The following is a 15,453-nucleotide window of genomic DNA, read 5'->3' on the forward strand; positions in this document are numbered from 1 at the left end:
ACTGGGACCACAACAATATTCATTGGACCACAACAATAATGCATAATCTGAAACAGTCCACCTGCCCTCAATGCCTTAGCTGGGCAAATAGTGACATTTTCTGGCATGAACCTCATAGCTCCCTGCAAGGGGCAAAGTAGAAGTGGGTAGGGTCCTGGTGTGGGAGGCCAAGTTCCAGGTTAAGGTCAGTGGATTCAGGCTGACTGCCAGAGTGTTCATCTCTCCAACACACCTGCCTAATTCTATAGACCTGCTCTTGTCCTTGCTGGAAAGTCTCCACGGCTCTGCTCATTAAAACAAAACAAAAACAAAAAGACACAGATTCATGAACAAAGGGTAAGCATCAAACAAGAGCAATCAAAGGAAAACATTACTGAATGAATGGAAATTTTAAAATAGAAAAGTTTCCTTTACCTCAAGCCAGAGATGCTCAGAATTATTTACATTTTGGCTTAAATCAATGCATTAATAAATGAGCTACCACTTTTGCAAAAAAAAAAAAAAAGTTATTTGTTTCCTCTGCACCTAATTGCCAAGATGTGTTGGCTCTCATACAAAAACTGGGTTTTGCCTCAATCGACCATATTTCAGACCTTAAATGCTGAGTAAATGCAATCTTGGTAACAGCCCCACCTGAATTGTATTATACCTCAGTTTCTAAAGTTTTGCTGAATATTATGCTCACTATATATCCTTGAAGCCAGGAGATAATTACAGAGGAAAACTGGAGGGAAGGTAAGTCCAGTTTACTGCCCAAGATTCTGGTCCCAAGTAACACCAGGGCTCAGGCTCCCTACCTCTGTCTTTCATGGTGTTCACAAGATTGTTTTAAAAAGGGAGAGATGACTTTATCCCCAACTGTCTGCTCCTCTGGGACCCGGCTGTGATGCAGGAGTCCAATCAGAACACGTACAGATCTTCATCTGTGCCTTTCTCCCTCGACTTGCTGATGCGTAAAAAAGTAGCCAGGGGCTGTCTGCTTAGTGCGTTTGGTTAGAGCGCAGCTTTGTAAGACCAATGTCAAGGGTTCAGATCCTCATACCAGCCACCCACCAAAACCAACACAAAACAAGAAATAGTTACACAGAGCTTCCTAATGCTGACATATCTCATTATAAAATATTCCAAAAAATCACATTAAAAAAAAATCCAGAATATAGTCTTTAACGGTTTTATGTAACTCACATGAGTTACTATATTAAGCTTAGCCAATAGGAAGAGAGAATCAATAAGAAAATGCTGAAAGAATGTGCTAATTATACACTCTGTAGTATCGCCCTGGCTGAGGCCTGCTCTGATTGGTTGATCACACTGACTCTTTTCCCTCAAAGAGGTGAGAATATCTCTTAACTCAGGAGGTAAGATCCACGTCAACTCTTGCACGTTACCACTCTGTGGTCTGCCTCCTCCGGCCTCTCCTCCTTTATCTCAGGGCTGTGTACAATGATGCCTTTCATCCAATAACTAGTCTCTTGCCAATGCTTCATTTTCTACCTCCTGCTGGTGAGATGGGCACCCACCAGGTGTGTGCACAGAGAGCCATCAGAGGCATCCTGTCTCTTTCAAATCCCCCAGGGTGGCAGTTAAGCTACTAGAACAGGTATTTATTAGCAGGCATCACCTTAGGCATTTATTTCGAGATGCCTTCTCTCTCTGCTCAGTAACACGGAGAGGCAAAAGGAATACGGTGACAATTATATTTTACTTCCAGCATTTTTCTATGCGATCAGATTGTCTTTCCGATGAGCAATGCAATTACTGAAAGGGGGTATTAGAGCAAAGAAAACCTAAGTAGTGTGGACGGAGAAAACATTTTAATTTGGTTCCAAATGAGATCAAGTCACTGAGGTGATGAGATGAATAAAATCCTCTTTGGGGCAACGTACAGCCAGCAGATGACCCGGCAAAGGCTTCTGGGGAAATTCAAAATAGAGTCTGTGGTGTTTGTGTGGATGATTCAAAACAGGAGAGATAAGAAAGAAAATAAGAGTAAAAGTTAACACTCCTAGGATATGACACAGTAGGCACGACCAAGGACAGAGGTTTGGCATTGAATTTTTTTTTTAGTTGGATTGCATTTTTAAAAATATTTATTTATTATCAGCATATTCATTACTACAAATCGTAACCCACACCTGTTCCTAACTACTGATTGGATTCCTCTCTTGGTATTATGTGTTCCTGACACACGTGTGTATGTGTGTATATGTGTGCACATACACACACACACACACACACACACATCTCTTACTTAGGCATTTATTTTATCCCCAAATATTTTTTGAATCTTTATTATGTACAATGCTGAGAAGACAACAGAAAGTAAATAAGAATCAATATTTACCCTCAATAAGAGAGTCAGAAAAGGAGCTAAATAATTTCAACATAGTAAGATAAATAATCTGAAGACATGAAGGCAAAATTCTACAGGCATCACAAGTTTCTAAAAAGTTCTAGTCTAAAAGCATCAGAAACCTCTCTCTGGGAAAGGTGAAGCTTATGCTGAGACATGCATTATCCACAGGAAAAGAATTTCTCCACACTAGCACGATAGGTGGTCTTGACCCTCTGTGGACTCTCTGACCACCGCAGAACAAGCACCTCTTTTATGTCTCATCTATTCCTTTCCTAAACCCAACTATCAGCACATAGTCAAGAGTTTCTATATAAATGATCGATTACTGCTAGGAAACCCTAGTAAACTAGCACCTTTAATTCTCCAATGTCAATATGTCACATTAAATAGTTTAGCCATAAAACTATCATTCTGTGCAGTCAGCATGTTTTTAAGTAACGTATTTTTGCTTCTGTCCATGTTTATTAAGATGAAAGCTCTGGCTATATCTCCATTTATTTGCTTCCTTATGGTCTTATAGGAAAGATTCTAATACATGAAAAGTGAGACCCAATCAATAGACTCTTGGATTCCTCCCAACAAAAACACTTTCAACAATCCTTCCTACTCTAAAGGCTCATATTGAAAGGACAAGAGAGATCACCAGTATCTTTAAATTCTGTTTCCAGACTCATAAATTTGGAATTGAACCCCAACATAGAATCCCCCATTTTTTCAAAATGTTTTCATATTTTTCAAAATCTGACCTTTGCATAATATTCTGATACAAATATGCAGTGAATCCAAAAGGATTAATCAAGGACACATTAATGTTTCACTCTCTAGATAAGGTATATGTGGGCCATAGTCAAACCCAAGAGGGAAATGTCTAACAGCCGGCAAATGACTGCATTTTCAGAAATTTCCATGGCCTCAATAACATGCTTATTAATCCTGGGCAAGTACCTGAAGCATGTGGTTAACCTGGAAACTCCCCTTTTTTGAGTTTCTACCACGAAGCCAAATTCATTAGCACATGTCTAATACTTCATGTGCGGATTGATTCTTCCTCTGGGAATGGACTCTGAGAATCAATAGTCATTTAAACAGAGACAACAGGGTAACACACTGTGTACAAATCCACCTGATTAGATGTGTCTAGGAGAAAACATGACAAGTTCTGCAGTTCAGTACTTATGAATGAGTCTGCATATTAGCACTGTAGTCTAAAAATCAGAAAACCTGGTTGTCAACTGGGTGGTGCCACTAACTAGTTATATGACTACTGTAGATTGGATACACCCCCCTCCCCAACCTCACTGTAGCTTAAACCCCCACAGTAACTGTTGAGGGTGGGAAATGCTATTATGGTAATTGAAAGGTGGAGCTTTGAAGAAGTGATTAGATTGTAGGACCATGCCCTAGTGAATGGATTAAAAATGGTGGTCAGGGGTATGGTTCTGACGGCTTTGAAAGGAGAGCATGTGAGAGTCTCTTTCTCTCTTCTCCACCATTTTTGCAACGTGATACTGTGCCATCACTATTGCCACCACCAAGGCTCTCATCAGATGTGTTCCCCGGACTTTGGACTTCCCAGCCTCAGAAACTGTAAGCAATAAATTTTGTTTTCCTTATCAATTACCCAGTTCCAGGTATTCTTGTTACAAGCAACAGAAACGGACTAACACAATGACCTTGGCAAACTACTTAACCACCCTGAACCTCAGATTATTTGCCTATCATAGAGGCATTAGAACTAGAACTTCATAATACTTAAGAGGTCTTTGAATTAAAACTAAGCTATTTTGTTATGGCCTTTTCCTTTGTTAAAAAACCTTGTTAGCTCCTAGCTCCATTTCCCCTGTAAAAGGAGAAACAAGACAAAAAATTCTATGAAGAGATGAACGATTTTGAAATTTAAAAGAAATATTATTGTATGTGTTGCTGGTCATCTGGCCCTTTGCCTTAAGTGTACAAACATGGTCAAATGTGATAGTCTTTCAGGCTATAACATGCTTAAGAGAAGGCAAAGAGACATGGGACTTACACTCAATTATTTATTGCATGGTTATGATGTCAGACACTGTTCTAGCAAGGCACAAAATGAACACGCATGCCTCTGCAATGAATAAGGTAAATACAGAAGATGCAGAGAATGTTAGATAGTCCCAGGTGATGAGGAGGTGAGGAAAGGGAGGAAAAAAGGGTGATTCTGGATGCTGGAGGCTGGAGGGAGGCTGATAGTGACATTTACTGTAATGGGGAAAAATAGGTGGGAGAAGAGGGAATACATATTCATGGACAGAATCAGTCCTTCTGCTTTGGAAATATTAAGTTTGGAGTGCCTACTAAATATCCAGATGCTAATATTGGGTAGGCAGTTAGACATGTGGGTCTGGGGCTTTGGAGAGGAGTTCAGGACAGGACTTCAATTTGCAAATTAGCACTCTATCAGTGATTACTAAGGCACTGAGTTTAGAGAGAGAGTATAGGTAGCCAAAAGGATCCAGGATTGAGATATGAAGGAATCCAGCACCTAGAGGTCAGGTAGAGGAGATGGAGTCAGCATAAAAGACAGAAGGATCAGCCAAAAATGTAAGAAGGGAATTAAGAGAGCATGGTGACTCAAAGCCAAGAGAGGATAATTTTTCAAAAATAAGGAAACGTTTAACTGTATAAAATACTGCTAAGGGGGGGGGGGGAGTATATAAGGACAGAAAGTTGTCTGCTGGATTTGGCAACATGAGAATCTTTACAACTTTCCAAGGCATAATTTTACTTAAATGGTGGAGACAGAAACCAGACCAGAATGAGCTAAGGAATGAATAATAAGTGAAGAAATGGAGACTCAAAGTCTAGTCAGCTCCTTCCAGAAATTTTGTTGAGAAGGGCAGTAGGAAAAAAAAAAAAATTGTACAGTAGATTAAAAAGGAGGTGAAGCCATCAAAGTCTCTTCAGAGGCAAACAGGAATGGGTTCCAGAAGAGCTAAGCAGAAGAACTGTTCTTCCACAGTATCAAGAGCAAAGAAAGTATCAGAGTATTGGTGTAAAGATGTACAAAGTATAAAGATGTGTAAAGAGGTATGTGCATATGAATACTTTTAATACTTGGAGGTAGAAAGATGGTTTTAATATCTTTTTTAAATTTTTTATTTTTTTAAGTAAAGTGGGAAGCAAGATCATCAGGAAGGAGTTGGGGCAAGTGTGGGAGTGAAGGAGCATGAGAATTTTGAGGAGAGAGTATGTGTTTTATGAAAAATTCATTTCAGAAAATAGGAGCGCAAGCCACTGAGGTCAACAGCATGATTTCCAGGCAAAGTCACTTGCCGCTGAAGTGTGTGGCCACACATTTCAAGTGAAATCAGCCACCACGGTGTCTTCAGCAGCTTGACCGCTCAGTTGTGGGCACCAAGAAAGAGGAAAATTAGAGCACGAATATAGGGTTTCCCTCAGGTAAGTACGATGGAGAGAATGGTAATAATGGTGGATAAAGGGATGTAAGTGGATAAAGAGGAAAAGAGAGATGGATGGGGGAGTGAAGGAGAAAGGACTGGATGAGTGAACTCAGTGGGGTGAAAGAATTTTTTAAGAGGGGATTACAGAGAAACAGTGCTGGGTGTATAGGAGATGATGGTCAAAGAATGGAAGGCTTGGCATCGAGTGGACGCACTGGACAATGATGGAACAGTCCAAGAGAGTGAGAATGGAAAGAAAAAAGTAGATGGAGGCGAGAAAATCAAGGGACTAATAGGCTGGGTCGTCTCATGTGGGTGTTGAATTCACCACGATGGATGGCAGACATCAGGGTAAAGAGGATCACTGTGAGCCAAGAGCGAAGTCATCCTCGAATGCAGGAAAATGGCCAGGAAGTCAGAAGATGACAGCAAGAAGGAGAGTCTCAAGGGAACTGAGGGTTTTGTAAGAGAGAGGACCAAAAATTGGAAACAGATATTAGGTATTAAAGAAAAAACAGCCTCTGGTGGAAGAAGTAGTAGGAAAAATGGTGTCACTGGAGGTGTCAGTCATGCAGGGATGTTCCCATCTAGTGGAGAATCCAGTCATTGATCTTGGGTCCTTAGACTTCAAATAGAGGCTTTATTATTTTATTTTATTTTTTCCTTTTCTTTTCTTTTTTTTTTTTTTTTTTAACTTTATCACAGTTGCTATATGGTAAATGTACATTTTCTTTTTGGGTTTTAGATTTGTTTTGTTTTGAGACCTTTGTGATATACCTGGAGATAAGTGGGAAATCACTGAGGATAGCCCTGAAATATCTCTAAGGTATTTATGAGATTTAGGTCTTAATTGCTTTCTGATAATATGTTCTCTTTTTAGCATTATAAATAGAAATAACCTTTCAAAGGAATAATTAAATTCTTTTTGATTAACCTGATTTTGATTTAATGAAAAAGTGTCTAGAAGGTCAAACATTTGCACCTTTCCCCTCTGTTTCTCTCCTCCTGTAATCAAATGTTAACTCTCTGCTTAGACATGGATATGTAAATCCTTCTTGATATGATCAGCTGCTCCTTGCCATTTTTTTGCTTGCCCTGAAATCCTCATTTTTCATGAGCCCATATCTGACTCTCTTTGAGAACTTCCAAGATGGATTCTCCCAATCTGATACAGTGTCAAGGAATTAACAGGCCAAAATGTTGGAAATACGAGAAGACTTCAAAAAGTTTGTGGAAAAATGGAATTAAAAGATAAAAATTAAAAATACAAAGTTTATTTCTCAACATAAGCTTATCGAATTCAAGACACTTCTGCATGCTATGATACCAGTCATCTATATTCCATCTGTAAAGAACTGAGGGTCCTGGGAGTTTAACCATGTCAATGCAGTCTTATTTACATTATTAACTGAAGAAAAACTGGTGCCATTTAAAGATTTTTTAATACTAGGAAACAAAAAGAAGTCAGAAGGAGCCAAATCAGAACTATAAGTTGGATGCCTAATGATTTCCCATCAAAATTCCTGCAAAATTGCTCTTGGTTGATGAGAGCAATGAGCAGAAGAATTATTGTCCTGGAGGAGGACTCTCTGGTGAAGCTTTCCCAGGCACTTTTCTGCCAAAGTTTTGGTTAATTTTCTCCAAACACTCTCATAATAAGCATATGCTTCAATTCTTTGGCCCTCCAAGAAGACAACAAGCAAAATGCTTTGAGCATCCCCCAAAACTGTTGCCATGACCTTTGCTTTGACTGGGCCACTTTCACCTCTTGGTAACCATGGCTTTGATTGTGCTTTGTCTTCAGGATTGTAATGGTAAAGCCATGTTTCATCTTCTGTTGCAATTCTTCAAAGAAATACTTCAGGATCTTGATCCCACTTGTTTAAAATTTCCATTGAGGGCCGGCCCATATCTCACTTGGGAGAGTGTGGTGCTGATAACACCAAGGCCATGGGTTCAGATCCCTATATAGGGATGTCCAGTTGGCTCACTTGGGAGTGCGTGGTGCTGACAAGACCAAGTTAAGTGTTAGGATCCCCTTGCCAGTCATCTTTTTTAAAACTAAAAATAAAAATAAATAAAATTTCCATTGAAATCTATGTTCTTGTCTGTAGCTGATCTGGACACAACAGTTTTGACACCCATCAAGGGGAACATTTGCTCAACTATAATTTTTCAGTCAGAATTGTGTAAGGTGAACCAATAAAGATGTCCCTGTTGTTGGCGATTGTCTCTGCTGTTAATTGTTGGTCCTCTTCCAGTAGAGCATGAACAAGATTAATTTTTTCCTCACAAATGGATGTGAATGGTCTGCCACTGCAGGCTTCACCTTTGACATTGTCTCATCCCTTCTTAAAACAAGTTATCCATTTTTAAACTGCTGATTTCTTTGAGGCATTGTCCCCAAAACCTTTTTGTAAAGCAGCAATAATTTCACCATTCTTCCACCCAAACTTCACCATAAATTTGATGTTTGTTCTTGCTTCAATTTAGCAGAATTCATGTTGCTCTGGTAGGGGCTCTTTTCAAACTTATGACTTCTCCTTCATTAGTGCCTCAAACAAGAGCCTTTTCAGACAACGTTATAACAAGTTAGTATGAGTTTATTTTTATGCAAAACAATGTTTCTTGCAATCCAATCATAGTTCCTTCTAATATGCATTTTCCATGAACTTTTTGAGGACCCCTCTTATATACGTTTATGCACACGTGCACATACACACGCACACACACACTCCAAGTTTTGCCACTTACTAGCAGTGTCACCTTGGCCTTATTTCTTACCTGCTTAACTCTTCTGTAAAATGAAGATAATAAAAGTACCTATACCATAGAGTACTGATGAGAACTTACAAGAAAAACACATATATAGAGTTTAGCACCGATCCTGATGCGTAGCGAGAACATAATAAATGCTAATTCTGATGAGTATCACATATGCACTGCATGTGTAAATGCACACAGGTATGCACACCTAAGGAGGATGACGTTCCCCTGAATTACAGATGTACTAGTGAATGTTCTTTGTATGAACTTCTGTGTATTCCTTCAAAATGCTATTGACTAGCATCCCAGTCTGAAGGTCTTGAGCATCCAATCATGGATGGTTTCCTACACTCAGAACAACCTATCATCCCCTGATTTCCCATCTTTTTCAAATTTTATTCCAAAGCTCTTTTTTTCTCACTTTTCTCTATTCCTTAGAACTTTTGCCCTTTAATTTTTAAACATTTGAAATTGGAAATAAAATAGTGTTAGAACTAATGTGATACCAACAAAAGCAGTATTGATTTAACAAACATTATTGAAAAGTTCCTTTTAAGTGAACCTCCACCAAGATTGAAAATTAATTTCTCAGTTGGTGTTTTCCCCTGACACTTCTTGACAAAAACAGTCATCTAATTAACTGTATCCTATTAACTCATACACCCAGCACTGCAGCTCAGAAATGAAATGAATAGACTCTGGGTGAAAACAAAACTTGAGCTCTAAAATTCCATCAAAGGTGACGTGATCTTATGACAGCTCTCCTCATGGAAATTTGCCATCCTGAAATTAAACATCAAGCTTGCTGTTTTAACATTTGCTTTTGTGAAAACAGCATAATCTTACCTGCATTCTTCCAATAATGCACAAATACATATTCCCATAAATAACTGACATCTGAAAAGTAAGGCGAAGACATCTGTTTGAAACATGCACCTAGCTCAATTTTAACTTGATAAATATGAGGTATCTTAAAGTTTTGCTGTTTCAGGAGGGACTTGGAATTCCTTTTCTAATCTCTCCCTGGGGTTATTGTCAAAAATAGGTAGTGTTTCTTGTTGCAGTCAATAAAGATCTTCAATCACCTCACGCTCATTAGGATGGCTAGTATCAAAAAGAAAAGGGACAGGAAATGTAGGCAAGAAAAATGTGGAGAAAACGGAACCCCAGGACACTGTTTGTAGGAATGTAGATTGGTAGAGCCATTATAGAAAACAGCATGGAGGTTCCTAAAGAAAATAAAAATAGAACTACAGCAATCCCTCTTCTGGGGAAGTATACCAAAAGGAGATGAAATCACGACCTCGAAAAGATATCTTCACCCCCATGTTTATTGCAGCATTATTCACAACAGCCAAGATACGGAAACAACCTAAGTGTCTGTCGACAGATGAATGGATAAAGAAAATGTGATTATATATATATGTATGTGCATATATATGTGTGTATATATAAATATATATGTATATGTAGAGAGAATAGAATATTGTCTTAAAAAGACAAGACATCCTGCCACTTGCCACAATGTGAGTGGACCTAGAGGATATTACGCTAAGTGAAATAAGCCAGACACAGAATGAAAAGTATTGCATGATCTCACTTATCCAGAACGTCTTAAAATAAGTCAAATAGACAGAGCCAGAAAATAAAACAGTGGTAACCACTAAGTGGGTGTGGGAAGAAAATGGGAAAATGTGGGTCAAAGGAGACAAAGCAGGAGATTTGTGGGATGGACAGGTCTAGAGATCTAATGTACAATGTAAGGATTAGAGTTAATACAATTATATTTTTATTAGGGATAAGTAGATTCTAGCTGCTTTGTCACAGAAAAAGTAACTGCGTGAGATGATAGATATGTTAATGTGCTTCACTACTGTAACCACTTTGCTATGTATATCCCACAACATAAAGTGGCGAACCTCAAATATACACAACAAAATTTATTTTTTAAAAAAGTCTTCAGATGAAATATTCCTGTAACCTGAGCTGTACGGTAGAAAGGGCACTGAGTTAGTGACCAGGGCTTCTGGTTCAGATAAAAGGAAGCAAGAGAGAGTGGAAGGGTAAGGCTAAATATTTGACCTCCCAGGCATTTTTATCCCTCTAAATCCAAATCAAGTTAAAAAGAATTTGATGATTCAAATTCGAAGTCAAAATTAAAATGAATTTGACTATGTCCGTTTTAGAAACTTTCTATTTATATAATGCTGAAAGAGAGAGAGCATAAGGGTATATTTTAAGTGAAAGCAATTCATGTAAGTATCTACTTCCATTGATACTGTTAACTTTGTGACTAAGAGAATGTTACTGAAATTCAGTTATATTATCTATAAAATTAGTAAGAAGAATTAGATGTTGTTAAAACTTCTAAAATTAACCTGTATCTGCTTCTTCTTTATGAAAAATTGATGTAATAAGACCTGCACTAACAACTTCACTAAGTTCTGAGAATCAACGGATATAATGTATGTGAAATTACAAACTGCAAATGATTAGTCAAATGTAAATTCCTCTTGCAATTTTTCTAACTGAGCCATATATTCTTCACTTCCCAGAACGGAGTCCAACTCATCATAGAAACTAAAAAATGTTTTTAACGAATAAACTCCTGCACTGGGGTTTGAACCCGCGCTGTCTGGCCCAGGACTTGCCTGGGAGTTTCACCACTCTGCCATGCTATACCCCATGTGCCACCCAAGATCAATCAAATTTAGCTGTGTAGAAGAGACTGAGTAATTCGACAGTATTAGCACCAATTTAATTTAGAAAACGAAGTGACAGAGCATCAGAATAAGGAAGCCACGAGACGCTACTCTACTGGAGAAATACTTGGAGATGAGAATAATTTTAATGAGGTGAACACTTTTGAGATGTTGGACAATTCCAAAAAGGTCCCATGCTTCAGACATTGCAGTCATTTCCCCCCTACCCCTAGTAAAGGGAAAAGAATTTACAGATTAAACTATAGTTATTTCCTCAATTACAGTGACCCATCCCTGAGAAAGTAGTGCATTTACAGGAGGAAAAACAATGCCAGGGTCTGTGCCCCAGACAAGAGAAGGCAAAGTGACAGCACTGCTCAATACAGAACAATTAGAGGAAGTTCCATCTCATCTGACTCCCAAAGCTCACGCCAGACTTGCTGAAAAGGCCAATATGATCCTGCTCCTCTTTCCACACTGCTTACACATACAGTCTGCTCCTGTGCCAATGGCATAAGATACTGAAACCTGACCTCTCCCCTGGGAGCCAGCCAATTGTCTTTAGCCCAGTCCAAACTAAACCTTCTCTGGCCCCAGGCCTTCTGAAAGTAAAAAGGTCTAGCAACTTAACTTTCCCTGAGGCTCTTACATGTGCCTTACTAAAGCATTTATTTTTTAAATAATAGGTCCTTTTCTTACAGCTAAATTAAAGCATTGCAGAAAAGTTGAAAACTATCAAAAACTATTGAAAAACTAAGTGTAATCTCATTACCTGGAATCAACCACTATGGTGTATTTCTTTCATATGTGCATGCATGTGTATAATACCAATTTTATATGCATTATATATGTATCATGCCCATATAATTTGTTTTATGTATTTAGAAAAGAAAATTGTGGCTATATTGTTTAATATGATTTTAAATTTAATATTACACTGGCAGCACATTTTTATATGATAAAATATTTGAAAACACGGGTTTTTAGAAACCTCATCAGGCAGTGGGTTTTATCAAATCAACCTTTTGCAGAAAACAATTATAAATGCTGGATAAAGTATCAGAAATACATCTATATGCAGGCATTAGAGAACCACCAAAGCAGCCAGACCTTGAGGGGCCAGTATCCCAGCAAGAAAGGAAAGGCATTGTTATACGATCAAGGTTTTTTTCCTATATTTTCCCTTGAGGCATCTGTCAGTCCATAAGCACTTCACGTCATACAGGCTAAAGAGAAAGCAGGGAGGCAAATAATTACTATGCTCTAAAATTTCGTGGGTTAAGAAAAACGAAAGTTAAGTAATGGATATGTTAATAGGTGTGATTTAGCCAATCCACAATGTATACATATATCAAAATGTCATGTACAACATAAATATATGCAATTTCATTTGTGAACTATGAATACGTAAACAAGTAAAAACAAAGAAATAAACAGAAAAAGAAAGCTGCATAGAAGCCCTACACTTTTCACTGCTTTTTCCTTCAAGGTGAAAGTCATTTTTTAAGTTGTGAGGTGTGAGAGGCCAAGAGGTCAAGCAGGACGTAGCTAATAAAAACATAAAAAGCTCAGGACAATTGAGTTTTTGGCAGTTGCATTGTACTAGTAAAATAGAAACCAGAGTTTACAACCTAAGGAGGCCTTTAGTTGAGACCTATGAAAAGCTATATCTTAGGGAAAAAAGCAGACCAGTAAAAGACCAGCCATCACAAAAATTAAAAGCCCGTCTCAGTCATCCAAATGTCTAATTATGTCAAGGTCATCTGGCATTACTCTAACTGCCTACCAGAAGAAAATTAATTCCTAGTTCAAGAAGAAAGCAGCCAGAATCTCTATAATTTTTCATACACAACGTTACACATTTAAAAATTACCAGCTATACAAGAAGATTGGACCAAATAACTAAAAACTAAAAAAAAAAAAAAAAAAAAAAATTATATAGTGGACTTAGAGATAAACTTTAAAATAAATTTAATTAATATGTTTAGAAATTAGATGACAAGTAATGGAGTATCAGAAGATAACTGGAAACTATAAAAAAGAGTTCAGTGGAAATTCTACAATAGAAAAAACATAACAGTTGAAGTTAAGAACACAACAAATGGATTTACCGTGATCGGACATGGTAGGACAGAGGACTAGCCATCTGAATGATAGGATAGCAGAAAATAACAAAACCTGAAGCACACAGAGAAGAGAAAAAAGAAGAATTTGAAGAATGTGAGAGAAATACAGCACAATGTGAAAAGGTATGCATGTAATTGGAGCCTTGGAATGTGAGTAGGAGAATGGGTGAAGCAATATTCCAAGAGATAATGGCCAAGAATGCTTTAAAAATTGATTAAAGACTTTAAACCACATATTTAAGAAGCACTGGAAACACCAAGTAGCATAAATATAAAGTAGAAATCAAGCAGCATAAATATAAAGAAAACAAGACCAAGGCACCTTCTAGTAACACTGCTGAAACAAAAACAAACAACAACAACAATAAAAAAAATTAAAAATCAGCCATAAAAAACGCACATTTTTACAAAGAACAGTAATAATATTGAATCTGAATTCTCAAAAAAAAAAAAAAGAAATCAGGAGTAATATCTTTAACAAATTGAAGGAAAGACACTGCCTTCTTAGAATTTGATATCCAGAGAAAATAACCTGGATAAATTAAGGTGAAATGAAGATATGTTCAGACAAACAAAAACTAAGAAAATGTGTTGTGAGTGAACCTGTATTTAGAGAAATACTGGAGTGAGGTTCAGGCAAACAGAAAAGTTAATCCTAGGTTGAAACACAGAAATTCAGAAAGGAATGAAGGTCATGGATATGGTAAAATTGTGGGTAAGTATAAAATAGCTACTGACTGTAAAAAGGAATAACAGTAATGTTTTATAGGATTCTAAATGTATGTAGAATTAAAATAATGAAAAAAATAATAAAAAGAGAAAGAGGAGTATAAATAAAGTTAAAAAGAATAAGGATTTTACATTGCCTGGAAAATGATAAAAGTACTAATTTATAGTAGGTTAAATTAACACAAGGATGCATATTTAATTTTAGGGTGACTATTAAAAGAAAATGGATAATAATTTTAAAAAATTATTAACCCACAAGAAAGGCAAAAAAAAAAAAAAAAAGGATGGAAAAGGAAAACAGGTCAGTCTAATAGAAAACAAATAGTGAAATGGTACATATAAATACAACTTTATCAGTAATTATGAAATGTCAACAGACTACTCATGCCAAGTAGAAGCCTATCAGACTGAATAAGAAAAGAAAATAAAACTCTAAGCTGCTTACAAAAAACATGCCTTTAAGACACAGAGAAGTTTAAAATAAATGCATGGAGAAGGGTATACTATAAAAACACTAATTGAAAAAAAAAAATCCGGGGACTTTATTAATATCAAATAAGAGCCTTTAAAAGCATTATTAGAGATAGTAGGGGTACTTAATAATGGCAAAAAGTTAACATCAGTAAGAAGATATGATACTATATTTTATGTACCTTATAAGATTGCCTCAAAACACATAAATGAAATTTCATATAGATAAAAGGTGAAATAAACAAATTCACAATTATAGTGAGAGATTTTAATGCACCACTCCCGGTAACTGACAAGGCAAGCAGACAAAATAGCAGTAAGTACAGAGAAGATGTGAACATGATATTTTTAGTGGAATAATTCACACAGACATGCACACATGCACAAAACACTGCACCCAACAACAAAATAAGATGCTTTTTGTAAGTGTACGTGAAATATTTACCAAAATAGAGCACACACTGTGCTATTATCAAGGCTTATTTGCCCATAGTTTAATTAAACTAGAAATCAATAATAATCAGATAAGAAAAAAATCTGCAAGTATTTGAAAATTGATAATCTATTAATTTATTAATAGATAGTCTATTCATCTACAGAGGTGGAAAAATTGTATTACCTGAATTAAAGACTTTTTATAAATCTACGATAATTAAGACACTGAGCCTAAGGATAGATGTATAATATCAGTGGAACAGAATACAGAGCCCAGAAATAAATCCAACATTACCATTTCCTCACACCATATAGAAAAATAAACTCAAAATGAATTGTAGACCTAAATATAAAGCTTACAATTATGAGATGTCTAGTAAAAATCATAGGATAAAATCTTTGTGACCTTGAGTTAGACAAAGATTTATTAGGTA

This window comes from Cynocephalus volans, chromosome 18, assembly GCF_027409185.1.
Source record: "Cynocephalus volans isolate mCynVol1 chromosome 18, mCynVol1.pri, whole genome shotgun sequence".
NCBI classification, from domain to species: domain Eukaryota; kingdom Metazoa; phylum Chordata; class Mammalia; order Dermoptera; family Cynocephalidae; genus Cynocephalus; species Cynocephalus volans.